Below are 16,151 nucleotides of genomic sequence, written 5' to 3'. Positions count from 1 at the left end.
AAAAAAAAAAAAAAAAAAAAAAAAAAAAAAGGTACTCTTATCTCATTGCCAGGGTAAAAACTTAACACACTACATTTTTCTGCCATTTCTACATACCCTCTGGCATAGGCCAATAATAGTAGTAAAAGATACAGTTAGGTTCGGTTCCATTAATTGACTTGAATAAACTATATTTTATTTTATAATTAGCTGAAGTTGCTTCTCTATTGCTGGATTTGAGGATATGTGTAGATTAAATGAACACTAATGAAAGTTTTATATCAATTACTTTATTTAATTAAAATTAAATTTTCATTTAAACTTTATTGTTTATATGTATTGGTATATTAGAAATAATATTAATTGTTTATAAAGTTGTTGTCCATCTCAAAAGGATTTAAATTTAAAAGAATTTATATTAAATAAAAATACAACTTTCTGATAAATAAGTCCAGCGGTTAACGTCTTTGGCCAGCCTCTGCTGGTGTGAGTTGCACCAGATAACGCCAACGCAAGGTTCCTGTGGAGCCGGAGTCATTTTGTAGTACTGGGTGTCAAATCATATGATTTCCGTACAACCCTTTCGTGGAAGTACCACCCATATCCTCTCTTAAAGAGAAACACATTCCGAGACGGAATGAGGGTAGGATTTGTAAAGATCTATCAAGATGAGCCATCAATACTCCGTTTAAGCTGTGATTTGTCTCTCAGCGCAATAATTAGCTTGAGGGTAATAGACTGTAGTCTTCTTGTTATTAATCTTCATTCAGTCATCTCAACCAGTCAGCCTCAAATTGCCTTCCTTGATCAGTTAATGTCCTGATTGGAGTGCCTAAGAGAGATATCCAATAGGTGTAAAAAGCTTCTGTGATATTAGCTCATATCACAGGTCATTATTAGGTCATATCTTCCATAGGAATAGCTTCTGGCTAGCGAGTTGTTGTATCCAGTATTGCCCAGTAATTACGTTTGCCGTTCGATGTAAGTATGATAAGCATGTCCAGGCCAACATGCTGAAACATTCCTGCAGGTTGGATTGTTCCTAAAGGGCTACTAGTGTGGCATTGGATTTTTGAACGCTACCTCGTTTTGGCCCATTGGCCTACATCTGCATTCATGTCTGGCCAAAGGAACCGAGACGTTAGAAGATTGTATGACACTCCAACGCCGGAATGTGAGACCCCGTGGTTGAAAAGGGGTTTCCTGAAGTTCAATGAAACGTAGGGTCGAGCCTTGGTTGGCGTACCCATGTCTTCTTGCAGGAGAATTCTGTGCACAAATCTCTTATTCCACTCTACTCCAGACCCCATAGAATCCTCAATCGCAGTGACTAACATTACAGGTAATTGCTGTCTTGTTCTCTTATTCAGCACGAATAGGCAGCGTCGAGGAGTTATATCAGCCGCTTTATCCGCCTCCAAATTGGTTTAACGGTTTTCCCTGAAACATGGTTTGTTACATTTGAAGACTTCATCCTTAAAGCGCTTGTGAAGGTCCAAACTTGAAATAATTGTCTTCACTTTTGGATCGGGAACGAGATTATCGACGAAGTTCGGCCATTTCGACTGGATGATGATAAAATTAAAGGAGAAATTTGTTGTAAGGCGATCGAAGTTGTGAAGTTTCATTCTGGGATGAGGTAGTCAGGTAAACTTCCTAGGGCGCATCGATTTTGGTGGTCTTATCGACAGCTTATCATCTTGGCCTGTCGATGCGCGGATAGCTTGCTCCCTATTAAGGATATTTCGAAGCCACAAAATTCTAAGATCTTTATTAAGATCCTTTTTGTTGCAACATGGTACGTAGAAGTTGAGGGGAACGCTGGTTCCTGAGCTGAGAATAGGGTAGAAGTCAATGTATGGACTTGAACTCAGATTCTTACGTTTCTATTAAACGTACCTTAAGCCGATCATAGGGGTTCTTAATTCCTTGGCCTTCTATGGTATCAGCTACCTCTTCGACCACATCCATACCCACATTCACCATTACCGTCTGATATTCCATGATTTGTGAAGTCACTTCGGAGCTTCAACATATGGAAACCATAACTTCTGTTTGGCTTTATGAAATGCTGAAAGTCTATTGTAAGCACCAATGAATGACCAAATTTCCATTACCCCTTGCGAAATAGGATCGGACAAAGTTTCGTTTGTGGCCGAGCGGCACTATCTTAATTTTTATGTCTCATTTTTGTTCAACTGGTCACCAATCATTAGAAATAACATTAATTATACTGTTTATTAGCAGTAAAAGCTCAGAAGGTTTCCAATTTAAAATAATATATATTAAATAAGAATTAACTTTATTAAAACGTTTTTAAAAAATATAACTTTCTTATATATTAAATTGAACGAACTTGAATAAAATAAATAAAACAATGTAGCACTTTGGACGTGGCCTTGCAGTACTACCTCATGAATATGGTGGCGTTGAAACTATTGTATTTATAAAACGTAGTAATTAATTATGGAACTGACTCACTACAATTCTCTTAATAATACGCTACAATAGCGTTCTATTAATGATGCAGAAAGTAGGAAACAGAAACACTCACTCTCTATTAACGGCTATCACATGTTGTTTATCAAATGATATCTAGGAGATAAGTCCGGAACCTGCCCAAATACTTCAATAATACTTTTAAAAAATTTCAATAAATCGTATCTTTGCTAATAAGAGTCCCATTTCAATGATTTTGTTCTATTTTGTAGAGAATTGAAATACCATTCAAATACAGTTGTTACAATTGATTAAAAGAAAAAAAATATATGGAAGTAATGTTTATTTTTTATCATAACCTTTTTCCTTTCAAGATAGGAAGATTTCAGTAGCTTTGAACCTTCCCAAATTAATATTTACAAAGTATGCTCGGTTCCAAATTCAGTGTGCGAGTGTGTCAGCCACCTGGTGCGGAGGAACATTTTGCCGACCCCTCATTTAAGTATTTCAATTTAAAATACTAAAATATCAAAATAATCCTAAAAATCGTTTAACAATTATCAAGAACCATCATATTTATCCTGTATTGTATGGGTTACAAGTAAAAAAGCCATAAAATGAACTGCTTCAAATTTTTACAAGTAATTATTATTTATTATGAAATTTTTCCGCCCTCTAAAAACTGCTCTGAATTATGTGTTATTTGTATTGTTTTTTAGAAAATTTAATTATCGTTCTAATGAGTGATTATAATCTTATAAGATGGATAGTTTTCGAGTTATTCGAAAAATATATATACATTTTTTTAACTTTTAGAAATATTATTTTTAAACCATTTAGAATCCGAATATATATTTACATCTACGGCATAAAGAGAACAACCTTTAATAATTTCAACGTAATAATTTACTGTTGTTTGATTTATTCTGTAAGTTGATTTTTACAGTATCTGTTGTACGTATCTGTTAATTTTTACAGTACCTGTTTTATTTTAGAAAAGATATCTCTATAACCATGAACCATTTTGTAAAACACAGAATCTTGAAATTAATATACAGCTCCAGACAAAGCTGAATTTAGTCTGCAAATTTAAAAGCGAATTAATTCACCGGGAAGAAGTGATTTCTTTTTCGAATTGAATCTTGAGAATATCGTTTGAATACATAAGTTAAATTTATTGGCGAGGAGACAGTTGAGTACAATGCCCTCGCGATATGTGTTAGCCTTGATTTGTAACCTTTTATTGGGGGTTATGTAAATTCACTCATTAACTCAATCCATAACTCATGCCAGGGATGATGTTACTAATGAATATGCCCACACTACAGGCCCTTTTAAGGCCGACAACACTAGCTATATTTGCATTATTCCACTGATATCATAAAAGACATTGCCGAAAACCATTCATTACAAACAATTTAAAAACATTTTTCATTCCTCTTTTGTAACATTGTATTTCTAGTCATACAATTTTCTTCTTTTTTTACAGCTTTGCATCAAGAATTTTCTCCATCTCAAAGAGGCACAAAACTGTCGTAACAGCTATAAGTTATTATTTATTAGGTTTCTTATTCAAAAATTTCTTTTATTTCATCAATAATTCATAACTATTTTGAACTACTTTACTGAAAATAAGCGACTTTTGCACTGCATCGGGAGGGTGCGGGGAGCACTTGATCCGTTTCATAAGACCTACAACACAATGTTGGATTTTACAGCTGTCTGTTATAAATATTCTCTTCTGGTTCAAATGATCTGAAATTCTGTATGTGGGGGTGTTTTCTAGATATAAAAATATTATAAAAGATGAATTTTAACCTACAATTATTCATGTCAAAGTATTTTTTTTAATAATTTTTTTGTTTACCTTTTTGATATTTTCTGCACTTCCATAGACCCATCCGAATTGAGTTAATTCAAAATTTATATGTAAATTAAGTTGCTGTTAGAATTCCCTTTTTTGGCTCTCAATATTTTTCTCTCTCCACCCCACCTCCAATTTTGCCGCTGTTTTTAAGCAGTAAGGATGAAATAACTTTTCATAATTCTTCCGCATAAACATGAAAGGAAGTGAAGTACATATTTTTCAACAACTTTTACCGTTACATAATTTTTTTTTTAATTGTAAGCGTGTTTATTATGAATACTACTATAATAGTCTCTGATTTTTTGTTGAAACTACTATTCTTCCAAACAAATATAATTTCTAAAAATATCTCGTCTATAAAATATGTATATAGAGTAGAAATATATGATAATTTTGTATTTAATATTAATTTATTACGACAGATACTAAAATTGAAAAGTCAATTGAATAAAAAATAGTTCTTGTCCCTGACTACAATAATATACATTTTTCAGAGAAAGAAGCAAAATTTATTCCTCTTCTAAAAATGTATAATTCCTAATTGAATTATAAAAATAAATTAATTTTTTTATATGGTAATATGAAACTTGATTCGACTCCATATTACTTTTGTATGAAATATTAGAACCCCTCTAAGAGTAATTTTTTTTTTAAATTGTCCCTGTTGATGAAAAATTATCCTTTCAGGCGCTTTTTAAATATTGCTCGATTAAACTTAAAAATCTTAAAGTCTCCTCTTCCCGTTTCAAGCAGATATAGAACCCTCGTTCCTGGGTTCGGGGGGGGGGGAGGGAAGGCTGCCTTTTTTTGTGATATAAGGAATTACATTTAGAGGAAACATCATTGGGACTTCTAAGTAGAACTTAACTCTGCATGATGTTCGTTCTAACAGAAACAAATTTAAACATGTTCACACACACGTAACTATGCAGGCAATGTAATCTTGTTTCTATGAAATTACATATTGATATTTGATTATCTGGTCCAAATTTCTAGTTGCTAACAGAGGACACAATGTGGATTTAATAGTTCTTGAACTACTACCTTCGCCAAGAATGCGACGTTCCTGATATTTAGGACTAAAATATGAGGAATGATACAATGTAGTATGAACATATGATACTAAGATAAAGACTTGACATAGGTAAACTGATTTAAACTTAATAGACAAACTTTTGAAAAAAAAAAAAAAACCTAAATGAAAACAAGGTAAAATTTCATTTGTTTAGCCAAAATAAATCTTCGAACATGGATAAAAAATTCATGTGAGAAATTTACTGAAGCTAACTCAAGTAATTATGAATAAAAATAATGCTATTAAAGTTTATTTTTGTTTCACTTATATATTTTTCATATATTATCTGAATATAAAATTTAAATCTTGACTTAACAGTTAAAGGTTAAACCAGATTGTTATAATGTAAATCCTGAGACTCCATCTTACAGTGGGGACAGTATTTTTTGCTGTCCTGGATTTGCTTGGAACAACTGGACTGCTAATTGCATTGCTGGGATCCCTGGAGTCTATTGTTGTGCAGATTGGACGGTTCAATTATCCAACTTCCCACAGTAACAAGAACAGGAGGGACCACCTTCTAGGACAACGTATTTTTCAAGGTTCCCCTCCTGTTTTCATTCTTTTCTGCATTATTGGGGCAAAAAACAATTTAAAAAAAAGTCGTTATGAATGGGACCTTAACGGTTAATTTTAATTAGTTATCGGTTAAAAATAATACGTTGTAGCATAAATAATTAACTCTAACTTCTTTCATTTTAAACAATCAAAAGAGCTGGAGCAAGATTATGACAATGGCTTGAATTTATACTATATACCCCACAAACGTAATCCATCCGACAAACTTTTAGCAGTCCACATAATGTTACGACTAATGTAAGTCAGATGTCACATGTCCCACAGTGCGAGGATGTTCAAATAACTGATTTACTTTTCTGAGCATTTAAAGTTTATTTATATATAACAAAAAAAAAATATTGGAAGAAGATAGTTGACCATATGAAGTAGATTTCAGGAAGATAGTCCGGATGGCAATCAATAAAAGTATTCGTCAGGACTGTCAGATTGAAAGATGACAACTGTAATGAGTTTTACTCTGACAGTCCTGATGAAGCCCTGCAAAATGGGGCGAAACGTTGATAAACAATAAATAGTTTTCTTCTACTATTTTGATACCTTTATTGACCACCACTCGGACTATCTTCCTAAAAAAATATAAAATATTTTCTATTATCTAGTATTATTTATATTACTTTCTAAAATTATTATCCATTGTTCACAATATTTACTGACTGTTATTGTAGTATTTTATACTAAAACATATACTTTAATATATTTTATATTATTATGCTCGAAAAACAAAAATAGTGTGCCCTGATAATCACAAAAGCTGTAACAATCCCGATAATCGTTTTTATCACTCAAAAAATCCAAGTTTGTGGTGCCATGGTAGTACGTAGGTTACGCCCAGTTTTATTGATTTTATTTATTTATTTACACAGAGGAGAGGAAAGTACTATTAAAAATTGGTTCTAAACGAAAATTATATGGATTTTATTTTATTTTTTTATCTTAATCCTTTTTACAATGCCATATTGGTGTGGTCAATAGTTTGAATTTAGAGTATCTTTAATTAGTCAAGATTGAGGAGGCCATCAATTTAGAGTTTTCATGGATTTAAAAAACGAATTCTGAGATCGAGAAAGAAAGGCAAACAAAAACATTAGACTTTTAAAAATTTAAATGACCCAGAGCCTAGACTTGCTTTTGTTTTGTTGGACGTTCTAGAACGTGTTGGCCAAAAGGCCTATCTAGCATCTGTTCCCTTTTCCTTGACCGACATATCTTTTTTCTTTTGGTAATTAATAGTTGCAGTAAAATACCATAATTCGTTCACAACCTCTTTGGTAGTAGTATTTGGCAACCAGAATTACATAACTCGATTACATATTTTCGTCAAGTATCGTTTTGAGTGGACTTTTTAGTTTGATGAATTTTTTATTGGTTGCTACTTTTAATATTAATAATATTAGGAATAGGTCAAGAGATATAGTATGTTTAACCCTGAATTCAATGAGTAATTTATACTTGATTTATGTATGATACCAAATGATAAAATATATAGAGGATATACTTATCGATATTGGTATGAATTGATTTATATTCCAGTCATAGTTAACAGAACAATAACAAAAAAAACCCTAGTCCACAAGTGGGTACAAATGAGACCAAAAATAGAAGATGTAGATATACAAATTCAATTATTTTACTCCCTCACTGCCAGCTTTGTATTCATGCAGTAAATAAAATAAATATTATGTCCTTAGAATTTAAGGTTTTCACGCCTTTAGGAATCAAGGAACAAATTTGGTGTCGTGTCTGTTGGTCTTTGGTAAAATTTGTATTCGGGCATGATCAATCAAAATATGCAGAAAATGTGAAAATTACAAAAAAATAAAATAAAGTGGGAAAAAAAGTTTAAAATTGCGTTATGGGTCACTAAAGCTTCCCCATAATGTTTTTATGTAATGTACCTCATTACACATTTGTAAAGTCATATTTAAGAGCACAAGAACATATATAAAAAATTTAATAATGAAAAAACAAAATAATTATTTCAAAATTTTTGTAGTAAATATCAAATAAAAATAAAATAACAATATATTAAGTAATATTGTTAGTTCGTAAATATGATCGGATGATATTCTTTATATTTACGAACTAACAATATATTAAGTAATAAAAAATGCGATATACGTGTAACGAAATTAACAATGAAGATTTTTTAGAAAGCGGACCAACGAAGTTTTTGTTGAAGACAAAAAACGTATTAGCAATGTATGGACTGATAAAAAGAAGGTACTTCTAAGACGGATAGAAAATGAAGAAAAAGGGCAAAGGAATAATAAGTGATATTTGCTTGTTCTTCAGTTGGTGTAAAAAAAAAAAAAGAAAAAAAAATCAAAGAAAATCTTTGTTGAAATTTTTAAGTCTAACGTAAAATTAACTAGTTGAAGTGGTCCCCCAAAATACCTGTAAGTTGTTGATTGTTCCACTGAAATGATGTTTCGACCACAATCTCCATAGTGGAGTATTTAGATTCACAGCAATATTTTACATTAAAAATAGAAAATAGATAATTCGGTTATTCCGGTTCTGTTGCTAGTTTTCAAATTTTATCAGAAATTTTGTTCAGTATTTGCAATTCTTTATCCTTTTTAATCTCAAATAACTCCAATTCTTCGGACACCTTTTCAATAAGTATTATTTCAGGAATTTAAAATCGATCTCCAACAATATTACAGAAAAGACGTGTTCAAAACATAAACATTTTCATAAAAAAAAAAAAAAATGATGTGAGCCGCATGATTTGATGAAGATTCGCATTTTCCCAACAGTGTCCTAGTCTATTGTTTATATTGCGATCTTATTTTTATGAAGAAAGAAGAATTTATATAGAAAAAAAGTTGAGAAAAGATACAATACTGCTTACCAAATGTTTCTTTAGTAATAAACGATCATCGTAAAAAAAGAAAAATTGTAATAAAATAAGAATTTTGAAAATAAACAATACTTATGAAGGGGGAACATTAATCCAACATTTACAAACGAAACGTATTATACAGAATAATACAGTTATAATCTAATACCAACCAACAATGATGAAATAATTTTGGGATAAGTAATAGACGTTAAGATGTCCACACTTTTTGAGGTTTTGGCCATTTAAATTTGTCTTAAGATTTCACTCGAAATTGTCCGATTCAAGCTTGTTCATCTATTTAAAGTTATGTGATTAAAAAAATATATATTCCAACATGAAATCAACCAAGGCTTTTCAAAGGAATTTAACTAAGGAAAATAGCAGTAAGTCGAATTGAAAATTATTCTTATCCATCTCAATAACTGTCAAAGAAAATGTCCAGAACTAGATAGATCATTCCTCGCTAGCAATCAGTTTACCTGTTGGATGTGGTTTCAATAGGGGGGAGGGAGACAGGTGCCGAAAATTGCAGTGTTCTTGTAGAAGACAACAGGTTCGATAGTCGCGCCCCCTTCCGCTCACCCGTTACAAATTCATTATTATCTCAGGACTCGCCGGAGCAAGTGGATTATCGGGGGTGCCATAGTATGCCGAATTGAATGGCCGAAAGGAATCACTATATCAGTTGCTCACAATCAAAACACGATACACATAAATTTATTTTCTAGTATTGTGGACTGGTCGTTGAAGCTTTGTAGGCCGCCCCTCGCTAGGGAGAAAAGAAACGGACTTGGTGTAATAAAGGAGCACGTGGAAGGAGTTCCGTTGGGGGCAGGTGTGTTTGGGGTTCCAGGTGCCCGGGCATCTGCCTGTCCCTTTCACAACACTTGTTTTTCTTACACCAAGGTTATATCCTCAGACCTTTTTTTCATTTGTTCTTTTCCCGCCCAAATTCAAAAGGCTTCCGCAATGATTTTTTTTTCCTCGTTAGCCGCTTCCGGGCCTATTCATGGGGAGCGATGCACTTGGGTTGCATTCAAATCGCTTTTGGCTTCCCTGCAACTCGATCCATTGTTTAGACCAAATGCACTGTGCACTCCTTTCGGGTGCATACGAGGTATTGTCTACGACATATTTCAATTGTATTGGTATGTTAATAAGAGGGTAAACTACCGGCATTAGTAAAGTATTAAAGAATAGTTGTTATTAAAATTTAATTCCAGGGTATAGAATTGTTAATGTTGAACGATTTTAGGTATTAGAGTCAATGAAACATTATTTGTAGTGCCACCCTTACAATAAAGGCCCCTTTTCTCTTATGATTGATAGGAGACAAAGGTTAGTAGTTTTTTTTTTTCAACCAATTAACAACTTGTCACAATGTAGCTGTGAGAGTTCACAATCGCGGTATGAGCTTTCAACAGTTCTGGCACTCTTTATAGTTAGGAAACAATATTCCCTTCAGTAGATGACTCTTCTACTCTAATATCCCCGTCACTAATGAAATCTTTACTCCTGTGATCTATACATCAAAACGAGCCAAGAATGAACTGAGAAGTACCATCGCACCAAAGAAAGATTGACCAGTTTATTTCTGATGTTGGTAGAAAGTGACATACTATTAAGTATCGTAGTTTTAAGAAGTTGGTTGGGTATATAGTTAACTTAGGAATCTACAAGATACTTACTAGGAATCTTTATATTAGACTGAAAAGACAAGAAACTGCTCGTAGATTTCGATTTCTACAACACTTACATCACAAACGCTCTAAACTTCCCATTTACTACAAAAAAACTTTTATACACTGTGATAATCAGACAAATTTGGTCATAAGGAATGGAGCTTTGGGGCTCCACCAAACCATCAAATTCCTCCCGTATTCAATCCTTTCAGTTCGAAATTCTCCGTAAAATTCTTTGATGTTCCTTATTATGTCACAATTAAACTCATTCATACAGACCTGAACATCCCATTCCTTGAAGATTTGGCCTGAAATAGATATACTTCCTATCATTCCTAAATCCTAACCCACCCAAGTCCTTATTATAATTAGTTCTTAATCTCTCATCCTTGATAATCCTCCGAGACCCGTCTGAAAAGAAGATGGCCATGGGACATTTTGAGTGCGTTAACAGACGTTAAAATCCGAAACAAGACTTTATCTGCGTTTCGACTTGAATGTGAATATTTGATTGGTCGGTTCGCCAAATACATTAGTGCGACTTTTGGATATTTGGACTATTAGAGCCACTACACCAACTTTGGACCATTGCAGTGGTGTATTTAGCTACAAGAGCTGTGACCTACACATCTCGACAGCACTCTTCCTCAAACCTATCGGAGTGGAGCAGTCTTACGTCGACTAGTATTTATTTTATTTATATTTATTTGTATTTTTTTTTGTAAATTAGTTTATTATCATCTTCTTAATTTAACTAACTATTTTATTTTTATCTAAGAGGCCTTTTTATTTTTACTTGTATTCATTGTTAATCATCTTTTGTTTAATTTAGTTTTAGTTTTCAAATGTTTATGTGAACCAAATAAATGTTTAATCCGAACCAGTTTGTTGTTTTTAAAGCCTTCCAACAAAAAGACACAGTTGATTTGAGGAGGCTTTAACATTGGTAGTAATTAAGAGTTTTTTAATGCTCCTATCCTGCCTTCAAGTCAAAAATTAAAAACAATAATGGATTAATTCATTTATCTTTGGCATTAGACATACTGGAGATATTGCTGCTGCATTTCCTTTACCCTCTTCAGCACCTATAATTTAAAATATTTTTTAATGTAAATTTTTTTTAAAGTAAGTTTTTCTACAATTGTATATAACCAATCAGAATCTCCGAAAGGTCCAAGATAAAAATAAATGAATTAAGCACAATTGTCTTTTTATTTTTCACAGGATGACAAGACAGAGGGTTAAAAAAATGCGAAACAGTGGTAAGATGGTAAAATAAATTAATAAAATTTAGAAAGTTAGTAAAACAATGTTCAATTAATTTTTAATTGTACCCAGGACGATTGAAAATTATTTATGATTTAAAGTATAAAAGTTATTGAAAAGATGTCAATAAACTCCTTTTCCTCTATCCATTATTTAAGGTTCTAAAGTTATTGCCATCTTATTTACTTAAGTTAGACAGTCATGACATGAATTTATGAACTTAATTTCAGTCAACTCATGTCAAGCAGAGATTTAAATCAAGTATTCCATAACAGATAGTTTTGTGTGAAAAACTACACAAACGTTTTGGGGTATATTGATAAAAAAAAAAAAAAAAAAAATTATATTACTTTAAACTGTTTCCCTTCTTCCAGAGTGATAGGAGCTAAATTCAAATCATCAACATAACATCAGTAAGCAAGAATATGAGCCAGTGTTTTAAATCTCTATTATGATCTCTGCTGGCAAAAGAAAATTAACTAATCTTAAAAATTAAATTTAATTAGTGTGACCATATTGATTAATGTGACCAAAGAACGTTGAAAATTCCATATTGAATTTTTTATGATGGCTGAAGTACCCAACTTTTAAGTCCAAACTTCTCTCATAATAATATAACAGTACAGACAGCTCTTTACACAGAAACCTGTCTTAAGGAGTCAAGCTCCTCTCTCATAACAATATTAGTTAATTTTTTTCAGAACTATTTGTAGATTACAAACCACATTAAGACAGCCTGCATGTAAAAGAGTTTTTTATTACAAAAAATTTGAAATAATTATTTTCTTTTCCATAAATATATTTTATATGCTGCATATCCCTATAATACATGGTGTCAAGTGATGTAACATGAAAAAATTGAAGGATTACAACCTTTTTAACTTGAAAGTCGAGGAGGTATTCACCAATTGATTGGATTGAATTCAGAACCAAATTAGAACCATAAAATGAAAAATGAAAATAAAATGAAATGTAAAATTTGGAATTCAGAATGAATTGGAATAATTTGATAGTGGAAAACCTTACTTGGTTGCATAAGGGCTCAATTCATAGCAAAAATAAAAAATAAAATACAATATAATGTCCCAACTTCAAAATCATATAAAGTATAGATAAAAAAAATTTTAATTTATTTCTTCAAAGCATTTAATACCTTCTTTATTTTTACCTTTGATAAATAATTGTATTTATGAGTAATAACATTAAATGTGTGTATATATATTTAAATTATGGCCTGAGTCAGCTGTTATTGACTATGGACAATGTCAGCTGACTGAGGCGATCAGCTGATTAAATGATATATACAGAGGAGCGCTGAGATGAATAAAGCAGTGTTTCAGTCGCAACCGAGTCATTACTTGTCCCTTATTCCTTTTTATTTTTAGTCTTCGAACCTGACAAATCATTGTTGAGGAAGACACAAATAAATTTTTTGGGATAAACCATTTCCTGGGAAGGAGTTAAACCTGACACAGACAAAGTCGAAGATATAACGAGGATGGCAGTGCCTAGAGATGTGAAGGGAGTGAGGAGGTTGATTGTAACTTTGAATTATTACCGGAGATTAGTACCAGAAATGGCCGAGCACCTCGTTCTACTCAACAAAGGCAGAAAGGTGATTATCACCCCAATGGTGGAAGACAATATCAGGCACTGCATGGAGAAGCTGCAGTAGGAGCCAGTGCTTGTGTTCCCAGACTTTACACAGCAATTCAATATCACAAGTGAGTACGCGCTGGGAGCGATATTGTATCAGAAAGGTGAAGGGGGCCCAGTGGCATACGCCCGTAGGCGCCTGACAGAAACGGAGGCCAGATACAGTGCGCTAGAATGAGAGCTCTAAGGAATAGTGTGGGCTGTTGAACAATTTAGAGCTATGTGTTTGGCAGAAGGTTTAGGGTACTCACTGACCACAAGCCTCTGCAATGGGTGGAAAAGTTGAAGGAGTCTTCGGGTAGAATTACGCATTAGAGGAGCTCCTTGCACAATATAATAAGGATATATTATAAAAACCAAGAAAAAAATGTGATAGCCGATTGGTTGTCTCGAGCAATTACAGTAAATGCAGTAGAAGAAGGAGAACAGAATATGACTAGCTTTCTTCTAATTAAAGATGATTTACTATATTAACCCTCTTTTCAATATTTTATACAACTGGGAACAAGCACTATTATAAAAATGGGATTATCTTATAAGGTCATGTTTGAAGCAGATTCTGCTACTTGGTTTAAAAACTATAATTCCTAATGCATTCTAGGTTTCTGGTCAACCATTACTATACATACAGGGAATTTACATTGAAAAAGTAACACTAACTATTCTCAAAACCAAAATAAATATACTTGGACCATCAAGTAATTGATTTGTAAATAAATTTAATTATCAATTATCACATGATATATATTATAACTAATGTCCTAAAATTGATCTGACTTTATTTTTAGCACTAAAATCCTCAAGTATACTTCATGATAGGAAGGGCGGGATTGTGTTTTAGAGAATAAGATAAATTCAAGTTGCCCAAAAGTTTATAATAAAACAAAAAAAGAATTCTATTAACACAGGTGAAAGAAACCATTAAAAACCTAATTTATGAAATACCCTATAATAAAAGATGGCTCTTAAATTTTCTTCTAATAAAATATTTAAGGTTTATAGTAGCAGTAAAAAAAATAATATTTTTTTGTCAAAACTAGGGGTTAATCACAATAATTGTAGAGAAACTATCCTTACTAGTAGTTGCATTAAAACTTTTCACTTCACATTTTAAGTGAAAGAAGCAGCGTGTTACAATTTTAAGAGCTCTAACTCCAGAATTCATGATTCTCCATCTAAAATAATGACTACAATGTCGGAAACAGCTTTTTCCTTTCACTTATCAATACATAGAATATATAGTAAGAAGTATGAACATTGTAAAAATGTCAAATAAGTTTTCGATGGTAATACATGTTTTGAGGTCCTTTGAATCCAAATAATGAAGTCACAAAAAATCGTCTCAGTGTGTGTGAACTATCTGTTAAAACGGTAAGCCATACAGAATTGAAATTACATATTGAGGGCATGTATATTCCTGGAATGTTACAGCCACTGTTATGCTAAAATCAACTAATCAGAAATTATCACAGAAGAGAATTGATTTTATACTTAAAACACCTTAAACAATTTTCGTTGAACTCTGTAAATCAATGTACAGTTTAGTGGTCTTTAATACTAGATAGGTCTTATTCTCATTGAAATACATGAAAATTTTTTAAAAATATTCCTCTCAAGTACCTTTAATTTTCCTCGTTTGAATTGAATAACCAGATATTAAAGAATTTTATAAATGATTAAAGGAGAAAACAATTTTTAAAAAACGTAAGTGGCCTGATCACAAACATGCATTGTCTTATTTATTCTTGGCAGGAATCAAGTTGATATTCGTTAATTTTACCTGGAGAAACCATAAATTCAAATTTTTAAATGTGAAAGTTATGTGATGCATGTACTCAATCAAATCTTTTATCAAGTATAAAGTATATGTTAACTTTTCATTCTTACAAGTTAATCTTTGTTCATTTGTTTCAACAGTTTTCTGAATCCTTAGTGTTGCAATCATAGTAGCTAAAATTCAATCGCCTTTTTGACGATTTTTTAAAGAAAAATTTCCTTTTGAGGAAAATTTTTCAACTCATATTTGCAATTGAATCTGAAGTTAATGACTCACATTGTAATACTAATTCCAAAACTTCATAGATATGTTATTACAAATGTTTTACACCGTATTCAGGTTTTGGAATTAAGGTCACGATATGTTTCAATATGTATATAAAAGTCAGTGTTACAGTTTAACCTTTATTTTCTTAAAGGATCCATCAAAAGAACTCCATTATTCTTTAAGGTATAATACATGACAAAATAAGTCTGAAAATGAAACAAAGTATGAATAATGCATTATCACAAATATTGAAAGGATGTGAGGATATCAATCAAATGAACAAAATATTATCAACTCGGGTATCAATTTTATTAGTTAAAAATAATAACACTGTATTTAAAATAACCCACATATAAATGAATTGTACATCCTGCACACTTTAAAAATTTTAACAAATGATAATGTACGCATAATACAAAATAGTTCATTTTTCAATTAACCTAATAAAACAATACAATAGTAATTATAAATAATGATCAATTAATTAGTCATGAAATATGTACCTCCATCTCTTTTTAAATTCATAAGGTATAACCTCGATTTCAGAAAAGAAAAAAATCACGAACTTCTGAAAGCAATGATAATCAAGGCTATACCAAAAAACACTATACCTAACAATTTGAGTTAAAATACTTAATTCGAAGATGTAGTTTAGGAAGAGTACGATGCACCTTCAAAGAGAAAACTGGAAATGCAAGCTGGGTACTGGCTATTAAATG

The sequence above is a fragment of the Halyomorpha halys genome, unplaced genomic scaffold, assembly GCF_000696795.3.
Source record: "Halyomorpha halys isolate HHAL.00 unplaced genomic scaffold, Hhal_1.1 Scaffold91.1, whole genome shotgun sequence".
Classification (NCBI taxonomy): Eukaryota; Metazoa; Arthropoda; class Insecta; order Hemiptera; family Pentatomidae; genus Halyomorpha; species Halyomorpha halys.
The sequence above is the reverse complement of the archived record's forward strand: the minus strand, read 5'-3'. Positions refer to the sequence as shown.